At 33.4% G+C, this 15,984-nt stretch overlaps 1 protein-coding gene across 1 annotated transcript in view; it reads left to right on the top strand.

The window, feature by feature from the left end:
* The window catches only part of CNTN5 (contactin 5), a 1,382,461-nt gene that overhangs the window by 842,772 nt on the left and 523,705 nt on the right, over positions 1 to 15,984 (top strand). The window lies entirely within an intron of this gene.

The raw sequence follows: 15,984 nt of genomic DNA, 5'->3' as shown, positions 1-15,984 counted from the left end.
TACATCAGTTAAAGTAAGGACTTCTGAGTAGCTATTAACATTATGTTTGAACAAGATTTGCTAGATATTCTCTAACTCCATTGTTTTTAAATATATCAACAAAACAATATAAGGAATTAGCAGTCAGAGATAAACACTAAAAACCAAGTATTAGCAGGCTCTGTGCCAGACTGTTTTGTATGGCTTATCTCAATAATCCCCTCAATAAATATTTGAAGTGGATATCATTACTCTTCTATGTAAGTGGAAAATCAGAACAGATAAGTATCTTTGATAAGATCAAGTTGCTAATAAGTAGACATTAAAAAAAATTAATGTTTATATTTGAGAGAGAAAGACAGAGTGTTAGCGGGGGAGGAGCAGAAAGAAAGGAAGACACAGAATCCAAAGTAGGATCCAGGCTCTGAGCTGTCAGCACAGCCCTGATGCAGGGCTCAAACCCATGAACCGTGAGATCATGACCTGAGCCAAAGTTAGATGCTCAACTGACTGAGCCACCATGGTACCCCATAAGTAGGCAATTTTCATTTACGTATATCCAGATTTTAAGTCCAATACACTTTGGACTACAGTTCAGTTATGATTGATGAAGGGCTAAACATGCAAAGAAACATTTTGCAAGAACTAAATTATTGGAAATATTCTAGAAATATCATGTTAGGTTGTGGTGCCAAGCACAGGAAAACATGTTTATACCAGGAAAACTGGTATAAACACTGTTCATACCAGTTGTTGCCATGTGAGCATCATCTCATAGAGTTGGCATTAAATTTTATTTAAGTATAATGTTAGCTCCTTGATCATGTTTTATTTTTCAAGTCACTTATTTCTGGTATAATTTTAAAATTCCCATAATATGCTCTGTGAATGACAGTATCAAAAGAATTAGAAGAGAAGCCACAGACTGGGGGAAAATATTTGCAAAAGACATATTTGAAAAATGACTGTTAACAAAAATATACAAAGAACCCTTAAAACTCAACATAAGATAACAAACAACCTAATTTTTAAAATGGGCCAAAGACCTTAACAGACACTTCGCCAAAGAAGATAACACAAATGGCAAATAATCATATGAAAAGATGGACCACATCACTTGTTATCAGGGAAATGAAAATTGAAACAAGCATAAGATACCAGCACATACATACCTATTAGAATGGCCACAATCAAGAACATTGAAAATGCAAAATGCTCATGATAATGTGGAGGAATAGGAATGTTCATCAATTGCTGGTGGGAATACAAAATTATACAGCCACTTGGAAGACAGTTTGATGGTTTCTTACAAAACTAAACATATTCTTCCCATAAGATCTAACAATTACACTTCTTGGTATTTATCTAAAGGAATTGAAAATTTATGTCTACATAAAAACTTGCACATGGATATTTAGAGCAGACTTATTCACAAATGCCAAATCTTGGACACAACCAAAATGTCCTTCAGAAGGCGAAAGGATAAAGTGTGATACATCCAGACAATGGGATATTACTCAGCACTAAAAAGAAATGAGTGATTAAGCCATGAGAAGACATGGAGAAACCTTAAATGTGTATTACCAAGTGAAAGAATCCAATCTGAAAAGTCATATATTATAAGATCCAACTATATAACATTCTGAGAAAAAAAAAAAGATGGAGTGAGCAAAAAGATTAGTGGTTGCCAGTGATGGTGTTTGGAGAAGAGATGAGTAGGCATAGACAAAGAATTTTTAGGGCCATGAAAATACTCAGACTATCATAATGATGTATATAAATCATTAAACATTTGTCTAAACCCCCATAATATACAAGAGTGGACCCTAATGTAAATGATAGATTTTGAGTGATCATGATATGTCAATTTATGTTTATCTTTGGTTAAAAAAAAAGAAGTGGTACCATTCTGGCAATGATGTCACTAATAGGGGAAGATCTGCATGTGCAGGGGTGAAGGTTTTATGGACCTTAGTCTTAATATTTTTGTAAATCTGAAATTGCTTTTAAAAAAATAAGTGTTAAGGTGCCTGGTTGGTTCAGTCAGAAGAACATGTGACTATTGATCTTGGGGTCAAGAGTTTAAGACACACTTTAGGTGTAGAGATTACTAAAAAAAATAATTAAAATAATAAAGTCTTAAAAAACTTCCCACTATATTAATTCCAATATCACAGTCATTAGGCAGAGATGTTTTGGATTTGTGTTCCTGAGGCATCATTATTTCATGAGACAACAACAAAGTAGAATCTATTCAGTAGTCAGAACTATAGGAGTCTCTTGTTTTTGGTATAATTTGGTACCAACTAGTGTTCTACTCCTTTTTCTCTTGTTCCAAGAGTAAATTAATATAGCTCACAATGATAAATACAATACAGGTAGTAAATATGGGTTAAAACACATGAAAATGATGAAACAACAAAAATAGGAGCTAAAATAGAGCCAGGCTTGACATTAATTCAAAGTGTCTACTGTAAGCGCCTACATACCTGCTATAGGCTAGTCCCTATTTTGGGTAATTAGCAGTCAAGGAAAAATAAACTCTGGCCAGTTACATATTTTCCAGTGTTCCAAAGAATACAGTGAAATAGTCATTCAGTAGAAGCACCGCTATATCTGACACTAAGACCAGACAAATTTTTTTGGAGGGTCCTCATTAAGAGTTTCTTATTTGATGTAGTAGCCAGTGATCTGAACATTATTCTTATTGTGTACATAAGAATTTTTATCAGATTTAATAAAGGTATACTTAGCCCAAAAATCAACCACAAAATGAGAAATAATTATCTAAAATTGTACTTCTTGTCTTTAATATGCATACAATCACTTGGGAACCTTGTTAAAATAGATACTCTCAGTAGACCAGGAGTAAGGCCAGATAATCTGCATTTATAAAAAGTTCCAATGTGATGTTGATGATGCTACTTGGTAGACCATGTTTTCATTAGCAAGTCTCCAGGCTGTGGACTAGTGCCATGTAATTTAAGTCCTTTGCTGCTGTAGTTTAATTCATATTTAGAGAATCAGAAAGAATGGAGAGTCTGAGTATTTTCCAAGTAATCTTCCATAACTATTGTTTTCTCATCCTAGAATTTGATAGATCTTGGCTAGATGTGACTTTGAGTTTGTTCTCTCTGATAAGACCCTGACATATGGCTTTTGTCAGGTAATTGCCTTTATCCTTAATAGAGAATAAAGCCGGGGTTGACGTGCTTTTGTGAAAAATGAGAAAACTAGTAGAGCCTGAATAGAAAGTCATACCACTCCTGCTCAGAGGTAAGCCCAGGAGTACCCCAAGATAGAGCTAAGATTTTTCTGAAAAATGTAAAAATCTCATTTGCAAAGAAATTTGGGAAAGAAATTCTACTTTTGTATATAAAACCTGGAGAACTCTCCCACACATACACAAAGAAACATAAAAGTATATTCATTGCAGTATATGTTTAATAACAAAACATTGGAGACAACCCATATTCATCAGAAAAGAAATGGATACATAAATTGTAATTTTTCATTAATAAAAAATGATTAAGGTGAATAAATATATATAAATAAATATAGTGTATAAGTATATATAAGTAAACTATATATATGTATATAATTTGACAAACAAAATGGATATATCTCAAAATACAATGTTTAGTGAAAAACAAAGTTACAGAGTACTACATATAATATATATATATATATATATATATAAGAACTTAAAAATGAAAACAATGGATATTATATATGGGTATATATGCGGTACAATTTTAAAAACATGAACTTGAGGGATCAAGCTGACTATAACACTTACCTCTAAGGATGAAGGGAGAATGAGAGCAGAGAAATGATACCAGAATTGGGAAGGTAGATGACCTCAAGTGTGTGATACTTTATTTCTTAAAATAAAAAAATCTGAAACTAATATAATTAAGCATGTGGTAGGTAAAATCTAAACTGACTCACAATGATTCCCATCTCCTGATATTTACAGTGTAATTCTTTCTCTTCAGTAGTGGGCCAAAGCTAGTAGCCCATTACTGCAGAATAGATTATGGAGAAAGTAATGGAATATGACTTCCAACATTTGGTTACAAAAGACTCTGGCTTCTATCTAACTTCCATTCTGAAGGAGAATGCATAATCAGGATCTGGATAAACAAAGTTTGATGGGCTATAGGGATTAGCTTGCCTAGAAAAGAATACCAACCTGTTGAGATGATCACAAGATAACACAGAAAATTAAAATAGATGGATGTTAGGAAGACAACCCTAAAATTATGATATTGTAAGAAGAATCCTCTGTAGAAAATGTAGAAGTATGGTGAGGATACTAACAGAATGAACAAAGGTTATTGTTTATTATCTCACAGTTTCTGTGAATCAGGAACTCACTGATGTGGTTCAAATGGATCCTGTGTCTTTCACAAACTGGGACTGCTATTTCATGCCTACACACAAATGGGTATGGGTCCACTTGTAAGCTCACTTATATGTTGTTGGTAGGATTCAGCTCCTGATAATTGTTGGACTGAAGGCTTTAATTATTCATGGACTGTTGGCCAGAAGCCATTCTCAGTGAAACTTTCCACAGGGTAGCTCACAATGTAGTAGTCAAATTCCAGCAGCAGGAGAAAGCCAGTGCAAAAGAAGGAAGACTTCAAGAAAAACAGAATAGTCAGTCACTAAATACTTGATTCAGTCAGGAAGTAGAGATAGTTAATGAAGAAAAATATTTGAGCTAAAATCATGAAGCAAAAAAGAGAAATGGAGCAGTACTTTGAAGGGAGAATGTTGCTCACTGGAGTCAAGCAGAGAAGTCCTCAGAAAGTATTTTGCTTTCAATTTGATATTATTATTTTGGGTAATAATTGTAATCACTTCAAATTTTATCACTGCAAATGTTACACCCAAGAAGAGGCATTATCTAGTTTTAAAAGACACGAAGATGTTAATAATTACTCTAAAAGTAGTTGTTTGAATGTGTCACTTAATTGATTTAAAAAGTTGACTAAGGTTTAAATTGGAAATTCTCATGGTAATATAGGTTAATTGAAAGCCCTTATGAGTCAGCACCTCAAACACCTGCAGCATATGCACTAATTTTGGATTTTGTGATGTGGACAAGGATTGTTTACTGCTAACGTTACCTTCTCCGTTTATAAATGAATAGCCAACAAACTGGTCTTTGACTTCATTTCTTTTTGTTGTGGTGGTGGTGTTAGTAGGAGTAAACAAGTGTAGAGAACATTTCATTCTTTTATTTGTGACAAGATGGTTAGCTTAAAATCGGTGTCAAAAATAAACAAACATTTATAAATAAATAAATAAATAAATAATAAATATTTTATCTTCCTTGAACAGAGGCAGGTCTGGATTAGGAGTAATGCTGACACGAAAGCTCAGATTTTTACTAGGGAAGTCCATTCCTGAGCTTCAGAGACTACAAATGCTATATCAGATGGAAAAGTTACAATCAATTGAAGCAGATTATATTTTTACTATGATTAAGCATATAATTATGCATTTTTTACATTTCCTCAATGATAAACACAACTTGTAATTTACATAACACTCTGAGTCTACCCAGCCTTTGGAGTTTCAACCAGTAGCTGCTGACATGTGGAAGATTCCCACACCTTACCAAATTTGTTGCCTCATATCCTCAGTACCTTGGGCTGAATTTCATTGTTCACATGGCTTATTTCCATATTTGATTTGGCACATGTGCAATGGCATCATAACTCAAAGCAATCTCTGTGTTAACAATTTTCTGTTGTTTCTTCAAAACAACCTTTGCTGATAAATTGTTTTGGAGGTTCAAATACAAAATTTAGATGATTTTTATAAAAATAAGAATTCCCTCTAGGAGGGGAAATGGTATTTCACTTGGGTGATATACTCCTATGTAAAAAATCAGATCACTCCAGTTTCTCTTGCTTTAAAAACAAATATATCCTAATAAACGCCTTAGAATTTTATGACCATTCATTGAAACTTTGTGACTTTATTCTTTATTTTATTGTTAATTTTTAGAGCTGCTATTATTGTTTTACATTAGTATACTATTCTCTCCAATTTAACTGTATGTCATTTGTGCAAAAAGCATCTCATATACTATTCTTTATCTGCTTTCGTCACTTAGAGTAGTGCCAGCTTACTAGGAGCTTAGCAAATATTGTTGAATAAAGAGGTATCTACTTGAGGAAACTTAAATCTGAATTAAGGGTGAATTTATATACCATGATAGAACATTTGACTGAATATTGTTTACCTAAACTTTGTATTCTGCATTACAATTTAAGAGGCAAAAGCAATGTCCTCCTTCTGTTGACATGGTAGCATAGTAGTTTGGCATCTTCTGAAGGTTGTATGGAGTTGGTACACTTTGAACATTCTCATAAGTGATAGCATCTCTGAATCATCTGACCTTCCTTTTATAGCTACATTAGAAAATGACAAAAAAATCTATTAGACTCTCAATTTATATTATGTGCACAGCATAATGTCACTACCCATGAAACATTCATCACAATGCTTTTTAATAAATAATGCTCTTCAATTCTTAGGAATCCTTGAAAGTTTTATAAAGACAGTTTACACTTGTTTAACTTTTATAAAGAAACAATTTTAAGTTGAAAAGAAACTTAAAGGAAGTTTTGGATATTTTTTCAAGAATTCATTTTAGATGTTCACATGGTGTGAAAATTTTTTCTCACATTTGTAATTACGAATGTCATCATAAAGTGTAATTTCTAATAAAAAAACAATTTAAAATTTCTGAGGAATATCATATAAAATATATTATGATATTAAAAGTGCATTTTTTTGTAATTGTGTTTGACATTATAGGCTGATATTTCTTCTAGATGATATTACTGAGATACTTACGCCACATTACATGAATAAACTAGACAAAGCCATAAATTAGAGCTATCAGCAGATAGAAAGTGTTGGGGTCTGACATTGGACCTAATCTTTGAAAAAAAATAGACATAGAACAATTGTTTAAGAGAGGATTACAGTATAAAAAACAAGTTTAAGTGTCTGGTCATGATCCAGGAAACAACTGGAAACAGAATGACCCAACACCAAGAAGCATGGCTTCCCTAGGGAAACTAGCTGTAGGACTTTCAGATGAAGTGACACTTAAACCATCTTGGCAGGAAAAACGCTAGTATGTGGGTGGCCTATCGATAAGTGACAGAAATTTCACAAGGAGTTAGAATGGAATACCAGCTTGATCCTAGGACAGGACTCTACAAGGGAAACCATTGTATCCATAAACAAATAACATGCCAGTGCTTTAAGAAACTCCACTGGGAGGAAGGCAAATGGGTAACAGACTCCTCATTTCACGGTAGAGCTTTATCTTCCTACTCAGACATCTCTCATGGAAGGTTACGGCCAATACCATGTTAATTTTAGGCATCCGTGGTTTCATGTTTATTTTCTCCTGTCTAATGATTCTAAGAAGAGGTGACTACTTCCCAGATGTAGGAAGAAGTGAGGTAGTTTGGGTTGTCTCAGTAATTCAATGACATCACTTCAAGTTAGAGAGTGGAGACCAGGAATGTTAAATAACCTATAATTATAATGCACAGGGATCTTAAATGTCCTTCCAGGCATTCACATGAGAAATTATTAAAATTCTCTTTAGAATTTTCTGTGACAAGACCCCAACTTTGTATTATATTACATACAAAATCTTTTTGAAATATAATGGGCATGCCAATGCAAAATCATATAAATTACATGAAGATTATATTTAATTTTGTTAAGAGTTTTTCCAGGAGTTGTTGACCATTTCAAAAATCATACCACCTAATGATAATGCCACTCAGAATATTTGAGCCACCAATACCATACTTGGATCAGTTTGTAATTGTGGGGATTTTATGAACAAACTTTTGATTAGTTTCTTATATCTTTTATTATAATTGTTCCTGAGAATTTACATAGCAAATTAATACTATTCTATGTTAAATTACTTCCCTTTGATTTGTTCTTTCATTAATCAGAAAGATATATGTATGAAGGTATCCGTTAATTTAAGAATTATAAAGGGTGAATAATAAAATATTTGTTATTAAAATAATTTGAGAGCTACTTGCCTAAACATGGAGATGAAGCACATGTCCCTCAATTCCATATTGTTTTGGGGGCTTGCTGAGACCGTGGTGGGTGGGATTGTCACTAAGGCTTATAGATAACAAAAGGGAAAAGGAGAAAAAGAAATTTATATTTATATTTATATTTATATTTATATTTATTTATATGATTTCATGATTTACAAATGTAATTTAAACATCTGTAATTTATGCCATGCTATATGATTGCCTCCAAACTTAGACCTGGCTTATCTCCATGGCTGGGGTCATTGTGACCAAACAACAACATATCTTGTTTTCCTGACATAAAGCTAAGAAAAACCTCTCTCAGGGGAATTCAACAGTGCCTTTCTCACATGTCTACCTTCTATATTTTAGTTAAAGGTTTGGAGACCTATTGCTTCCATGGGTGAAAATCCCTTAGGAGGAATGTTTTCCTTAGAGAAAATTCTGTTCTCTATGCAGATGACTGAGCCCTAACTTGTTATGTGGTTTCCTTGCAGAGAGTAAGATCAATAACTCCACAACCCAAAATTGGTTCAGGTACAGATTGATGATGCTACACATATGCCAGAAGGGCATGAAAAGATTTATTATTCATGTCATGAGGCTTGCTGATAAGAACATAATAGGTTGGTCTGAAAATGGCTTGAGCAAAGGAACAAAAATGAGTTGCTTTGGGTTTTATTGTGGCTGGGGAGTGGGGACTGGTGAAAATTCCAATGTGGGTCAGGGTTTGTAGAGTGTAAATTTCCCCACCTGAGTCAAGGAAGGGATGTTTTTCAGATATTTAGCCTGGCTTATCAGCTTTTCCTGAGATGAAGAAGAAGGGGAAAATTTACTGATGGGGCTTGAAAGCCTTTAGTGGTCAAAGATAGAAAAATGGAGTCAGACTCTTGGTCATATGACAATATACTGTAAATCAACCTTGTGTGAAAATACAAAATAAGAAACAGCATCCATTAAGTAAAAATATCTACTACATAGTAGCTTTAGACTTTCTAGAAGGATTAACAAAATAGGATTTATAAATAAAGACATAGGATGAAAATCTATTTTCAGAATTTGGGTATATGAAAAAGTACCAGACCTGAAGGATTAATTAGAAAGCAGTTATAAAAATTGGAGCACTATAACTGATAAAGTTATATTTAAGGTTGAGTGGTTGAATAGCTCCTGTCTTAAGCCTTAGGTCTGGGATTATACTTTAGGTAGTAATCAAGAGGTTTGAACTAAGGAAGAGGAATAGAAGCCAGGTCCTATAATCTAATGATTATACGTATTTCAGTGAACATGGCTTACTAATCAAGCTATATCCTCTTTAAAAGCTTGAAAATTATTTTGCTTTAAATGTAATATTAATTATGGAGCACCTGGGTGGCTCAGTCGGTTAAGCGTCTGACACTTCAGCTCAGGTCATGATCTCACCATTCATGAGTTTGTGCCCCACATAGGGCTCTGCACTGACAGCTTCAGATTCTGTGTCTCTGTCTCTCTCTGTCCCTCCTCTGCTCATAGTCTCTCTCAAAGATAATAAATAAACTTAAAACAAATAAAATAAATGTAATATTAATCAAGTAAATTCTGAATGTTATAACAACTTCTTAACACAATACATATTTATTTCTCATTCAGATCACATTTGATTTAGTTTTTAAATGAATGCCTTTCCATGTGGAGAGTTTGGGTATCATTAGATTTGTCCCATCTAATAGCTTTGATCTCTATTAGGTCCTCACTGGCATCTACTGCTATTTTACCTTCAACTAGTTGATAAAGAGGGGATGGAGAATTGTGCATGACTTTTTGTGACTAGTACTGGATTTCACATACATCTTTTTGGTCCAGAAGGAAATTACATGGCTCCAATCCAATCATAAGAAAGGCTAAAAAAGTTTCCAGTGTTCCTAGGAAAAGGAAATGTGATTAGTAAGCAATTAAGTAGTCCCTGCCTCATATGAATAAGCAAAACCTTATGAAATATAACTTTGTACTAATAATGGCAAAAAGGTTTCATGGAAGCTGATGTATAAAAGGGCTCTTAAAGTATACTTCTTCATTTTTTAATCAATTGTGGTTAAAATGGTTCAAAACCAGTTCTTTTCATTATGTAGGAAACCAGTTCTTTTGATTATGTATGGTTCAAAACCAGTTCTTTTGATTAAGTGGAAAATTAAAAAAAAAACATTTTGGTTAAATTAATTTCTTATTATCCATACTATTCTATCAGCAGAACATAAATATCCTTAATGAAACCTTCATATTCTAATCTTATAGGAAATTTCTGTAAACTAAGAAAGGAATTATTAAGGTACTAATCAATTCAATTATAGGAAACCTTGAGTAAACTATATGTATTCTAGAGCAGAGATGACTAAAAAGCTGTCTTCATCTGGGACACAAATTTCCTTTTTATTTCAATATGAACTTTATTTTAAGATAACTCCAACAATAAAACAGTAATTTGTGAAGACTTTATGTATTACTACAAGTGATCAAGCTAAGACTGGATAAATATCCCAGAAATTTTTAGAAAGAATGCTTAAAATGAATGGAGAATTATTCTAATTCTCTAAGTGTATGGCTATAGGACAGCATTCCAATGAAACTTAAATTAAGCATTTTGAAAATATATATTTAGAGAGAGAGAGAGAACATGAGTAGGGGAGAGGGATAGAGGGAGAGAGAGAGAATTCAAGCAGGCTCCGTGTTGTCAGCGCCCAAAGTGGCGCTCAATCTCGTGACCCTAGAATCATGACCTGAGCTAAAATCAGGAGTCAGGTGGGTGTTCAACTGACTGAGCCACCCAGGAGGCCCTAAATTAAGCATTTTTATTTTCACAAGTACCATTATTTGTAAATGACACTTTTATCCTTTATTTTTCCTGGAAAATTCAAATTTCTCATTGTTACTATTTTTCTTTAATTCATTTTATCATAAGTAATAGAGGAAGACAAAAAATAGTTTATTAATTAAGTATTTATATGTAAAATATATCTCAAAACTGAGCAACTTAAAAGACCCTTTCATTTCCTCACAGAAACTGTGGGTCTGGAATCTTGAATTGGCTTAGCTGGATAGTTTTGTTTAAAGGTCCCTCCTGAGATTTTAATCAAGATGTTATTGTAGTTGCATTCTCATTTGAAGGCTTGACTCATGGAATATCTACTTAAAAGTTGACTCATATGGTTGTTAGTAAGCCTCAGTTTCTTGTTCGCAGCTGGTTAAATCCAGATTCCAGTTCATCAGATGTGGGCCCCACCCATAACCTTGAACAAGTATCTTCCCCTAGAGAGAGTGACTGACAATCACAGGGCTGAAAAGATTTTAAAGAACAAAAATGTGAAATCAAACTAAATATGATGATATAATACGTTAAGAAGTAAGTTTTAGAGCTCAGGAAACAAATGGAAAGCAAAATAAAACCATTACAGAATTGAAAATCTCATTAGTGGTAATATGGAAGCAACTGAAAAGATAGGAATATAGCTATAATATTTCAAAAAGTTAACAAATGAGAAATGAATAAGGATATAGAAGTTGTTGCACAGATGATAAAAAAGACTTAAAATATATCCCTAATTGGTATGAGGAGAATTGAGCAAACAAAGAAGAAATCTTCCTGAAAAAGAATGTCTTGAACCTACCAGTTATACAAAATGATTAATACCAAGACATATTCCTAAAAATTCTTAAAAAATCAGAATGAGGAAAGAGACCTATGGACATCCAGGTGGAAAATCCAGTCGTTTAGGAGTGAGAAAAGTCAGGCTGGACTCTGACTTTACCTTGGTAATGTTAAATGTGGTCAGAACGTGGAAAAATATCTCCAGTCATTAATGAAATTAATAATGAACACATAGGGGTGTCTGGGTGGCTAAGTCAGTTAAGTGGCTGACTTCAGCTCAGGTCATGATCTCGCGGTCGGTGAGTTCGATCCCCGCGTCTGGCTCTGTGCTGATAGCTCAGAGCCTGGAGCCTGCTTCTGTTCCTGTGTCTCCCTCTCTCTCTGCCTCTCCCTCATTTGCGTTCTGTCTCTCTCTGCCTTTCAAAAATGAATAAATGTTAAAAAAATTAAAAAAAAATAATGAACACATAATTTGTGAGCCAAGTTGTCTTTCAATTGTGAAGACAACAAACAGATATATATTTTTTAATGCTTATTTATTATTTATTTTGAGAAAGGATTCTCTGCACTAACAGCACCTGGCTTGATCTCACAAACCCTGAGATTATGACCTGAGCCAAAATCAAGTTAGATGCTTAACCAACTGAGCCACCCACACATCCCAACAAACAGATATTCTTAACCATAAAGCAAAAAAAAAAAAAAAAAAGAAAGAAAGAAAGAAAGAAAGAAAGAAAGAAAGAAAGAAAGAAAGAAAAATTAGGGAGTAAACTAGCAGGAAGTGAAAGAAGCCATGTTAATTTCATCCTTCTTTGTAGCAGAGAATTAACAGATCAGTTTTAAAGTGAAACAATTATCTTCTGAGGAAAGACTTTCTGCAGGTATGAAACTGATATTTTACAGAGAATAACCACTAGCAATATAAGTTTATCCAACTATACCTATCCTGTAGTCTGTTCACTAAAAAGTTGATGTTAAGAAAAAAATCCCTCCTATTACTCCTATGAGAACATTACTCCTATGAGATTTAGATTGTGTGTGATGGCATCTGTCTGTTACACAACTATCTCAAAGATTCCTACTTTGTTAAATAAAGATTTTGATGTATAGGTTATCAAGAACTTTGTGATGATTGTCATATATGTTTTGAAGTTCACCTCTACAAGTTAAGCTAAAAGCTGCAAAATGTAAAGGCATTGCTTACAGCAATTAATTGTCTCCACCAATAGATTTAGTGTACTACTTCAGGAGAATGAATCAAATAATCTGAGTTTACCTATAATCATACATTCTTGGTATGAAATCTTAAAAATGAATCTCTTTAGAGATAGAATCATCGATTACCCTTTGCTGGGGACTGGGAAGCTCTACATAGACATGTGTTCTTCAACCCCTTACGATGAACTTTATTTCTAGGAGAAATATAAGAGAGAGAAAGAAAGAAGAGGGCAGCCAATTGCTTGCTAAAATGCTTTTGGAAGTGACAATGAACAACAAAGAGATAGCTGACAGAAGATGAGCAGCCACAACAGAATATATGTTTGTCAGACCAGTCTTTTATTTTTTCAATGTGTAATTTAGCAAATCTTACCCCTCTGCTTTTCCCCAGCCTGACAACATTTATTTCTCTTGTCCTGTCCTGACAATTTTCAGAATATAAGATTTAGAGCCACAGATCCTTAGTTAAAATCAACTGTTTACTTTGCCACTAATTTTGCAGAAGTTTCCTCTCAGAACTTCAGAGTTTTTATCTTCGAATTCTCTCAGCTCAGATAATTAAATAATAATATATATTAAAGTGCTTTATAAATGTTATAACAAAATAATAATAGTAAGAGTAAGAGTAGTGGTAATCGGATTCTAGATTCTGGATTTGTATCCCAGGTTTGCCACATATTGACTACATACATTTAGTTCATTAATTTCAGCTCGTTTTGTCATCCATAAAAAGGGAGGATTAATTTTAGTCACATGGTTGTTGTGAGTGTTTCATGATATAATAGATATAAATTCTTCAGTATAATGCCTGGCGTGTAGTAATTATACTAAAAGTAAATGTTAGTTGTTGTTATTATTAATTATAATTTATTGAGTACTTGTGATACATTAAGTATTTATAAATGCTGATGTCAATCAATCCTCAGATTATCAGGAGACATCATCCACAATAATAAACGGAGTAACAAGGATAAAAGTAGTTGTTTCAAGGCTAGAAAATGATAGTACTATAATTTGAACCTAAGTATGTCTAACTCAAAAGTTAAAGAGTTTTGAAATATATAAAAATATAAAATATATTTATTAAATGTTAATTTTTAAAAACAAGTTTTTATTTATTTTGAGAGAGAGAACATGAGTAGGGGAGGGGCAGAAAGAAAGGGAGAGAGAGAACCTCAAGCAGGCTCCACACTATCAGTGCAGAGTCCTATGTGGAGCTTGACTCATGAACCGTGAGATAATGACCTGAGCCGAAATCAAGAGTTAGAGGCTTAACTGACTGAGCCACTGAGGTGTCCCTATTAAATGTTAATTTTATGCATCATGATTATTTATAATGTTGACTTAAATGATCATATTTATAATATGTAAACACTGGAAGGGATTATATTTTCATAACTTCATCATACAGATTAACTGTAACTGAGAGTTTGACAAGGTTTCATGGGCTTTTCCAAATTTTTATAAATATATTATAATGCAACAATAGAATATTTTGACAGTAATTTTTTGTAGTTATTTTTATTAAATTTTTTTGAGTAAAAGTTTTAAGTGATAGCAATGTCATTTGGTATAGAGAAACAAATTTCAGTTATTTTCATGTCATATTTTATTGTTTGTAACTTCAAAAAAAGAACCTCAGCTAGGTTATCTAGGACTCAAAGAAAATACTTGTCAGTGCCTGCCCATTGTGAGTGCTCAGTTATTATTGGATGAATGTTTAGAGTGCCATGAACACTTTTGCTTTTCTTTGCCCAAAAAGAATGACTACATGTTTAAAGAAAACAAACAAATTTACTCTAAATATGGAGGTGTATATATTTTTCAGAAATAATTTTTTTAAGCTTGAGTTTCCTGGGACATGATTCTTGTTATTTCTTTCCTGATATTTTCTTGTGGTTTTCCACAAAGAATGTGAACTTCCAACTGCTTAGTACAGACATTAGAAATACATCTTTTCTAAAATCTTCCTTATTCAGTTTTCTTTCTTTTTTAATTTTTTAATGTCTATTTACTTTTGAGAGAAAGACAGTGTGAGCAGGGGAGGGGCAGAGAGGGAGACACAGATCTGAAGCAGGCTCCAGGCTCCAACACAGCCCTTCACAGGGCTGGAACTCAAGAACTGTGAGATCATGAGCTGAGCCAATGTTGGAGGCTTAACTGACTGAGCTATCCAGGGACTTAATTCTCTCTTCATTTTTCAAAGGCAGTGGTTTTAAATGAGAACAATTTTGACCCAAGAGGACATTTGACAATATCTGTAGATATTTTTTGATTATTACACATTGTATAGGGGTGCTGCTAGAATCTAGTGGGTAGGGACCAGGGATGATTATAAATATTTCACAATACACAGCATATTCCACACAACAAAGAATATCCCAAAATATGCTTGTGCAAAGTTGAGAACCTTGATCTCAGGTCACTATGGAATCAAATTCACAATTAATAAAAATAAAGGACAAAATTTTACTTCTTTTTAATTCATAATTCAAGATGCCAAAGCTCCTAACTTTGCATATAATTCTGTGAGTTCTTACACTAGTACACGCTACTAAGACTAACACTACCCCAGCACATTTACTCATCATTTCTCCAGCAGAATTATCCTACATTCTTATCAATAATGTTGCTTATGTTTGTGAGTAATTGTTTTATATATTTGGGGGCTCCTGTATTCAGCGCATAGACATTTATAATTGTTAGCTCTTCCTAATGGATAGACCCTGTGATTATTATATAATGCCCTTCTTCATCTCTTGTTACAGACTTTAATTTAAAGTCTAGTTTGTCTGATATAAGTATGGCTACTCCAGCTTTCTTTTGACTTCCAGTGGCATGACAAATAGTTCTCCATCCCCCCTCTCAATCTGAAGGTGTCCTCAAGTCTAAAATGAGTCTCTTGTAGACAGCAAATAGATGGGTCTTCTTTTTTTATCCATTCTGATACCCTACCCTTTTGGTTGGTGCATTTAGTCCATTTACATTCAGTGTTATTATAGAAAGATATGGGTTTAGAGTCATTGTGATATCCATGGGTTTCATGCTTGTAGCGATGTCTCT

This window comes from Prionailurus bengalensis, chromosome D1, assembly GCF_016509475.1.
Source record: "Prionailurus bengalensis isolate Pbe53 chromosome D1, Fcat_Pben_1.1_paternal_pri, whole genome shotgun sequence".
NCBI classification, from domain to species: Eukaryota; Metazoa; Chordata; class Mammalia; order Carnivora; family Felidae; genus Prionailurus; species Prionailurus bengalensis.
This window is presented reverse-complemented; position numbering and strand designations above follow the sequence as displayed.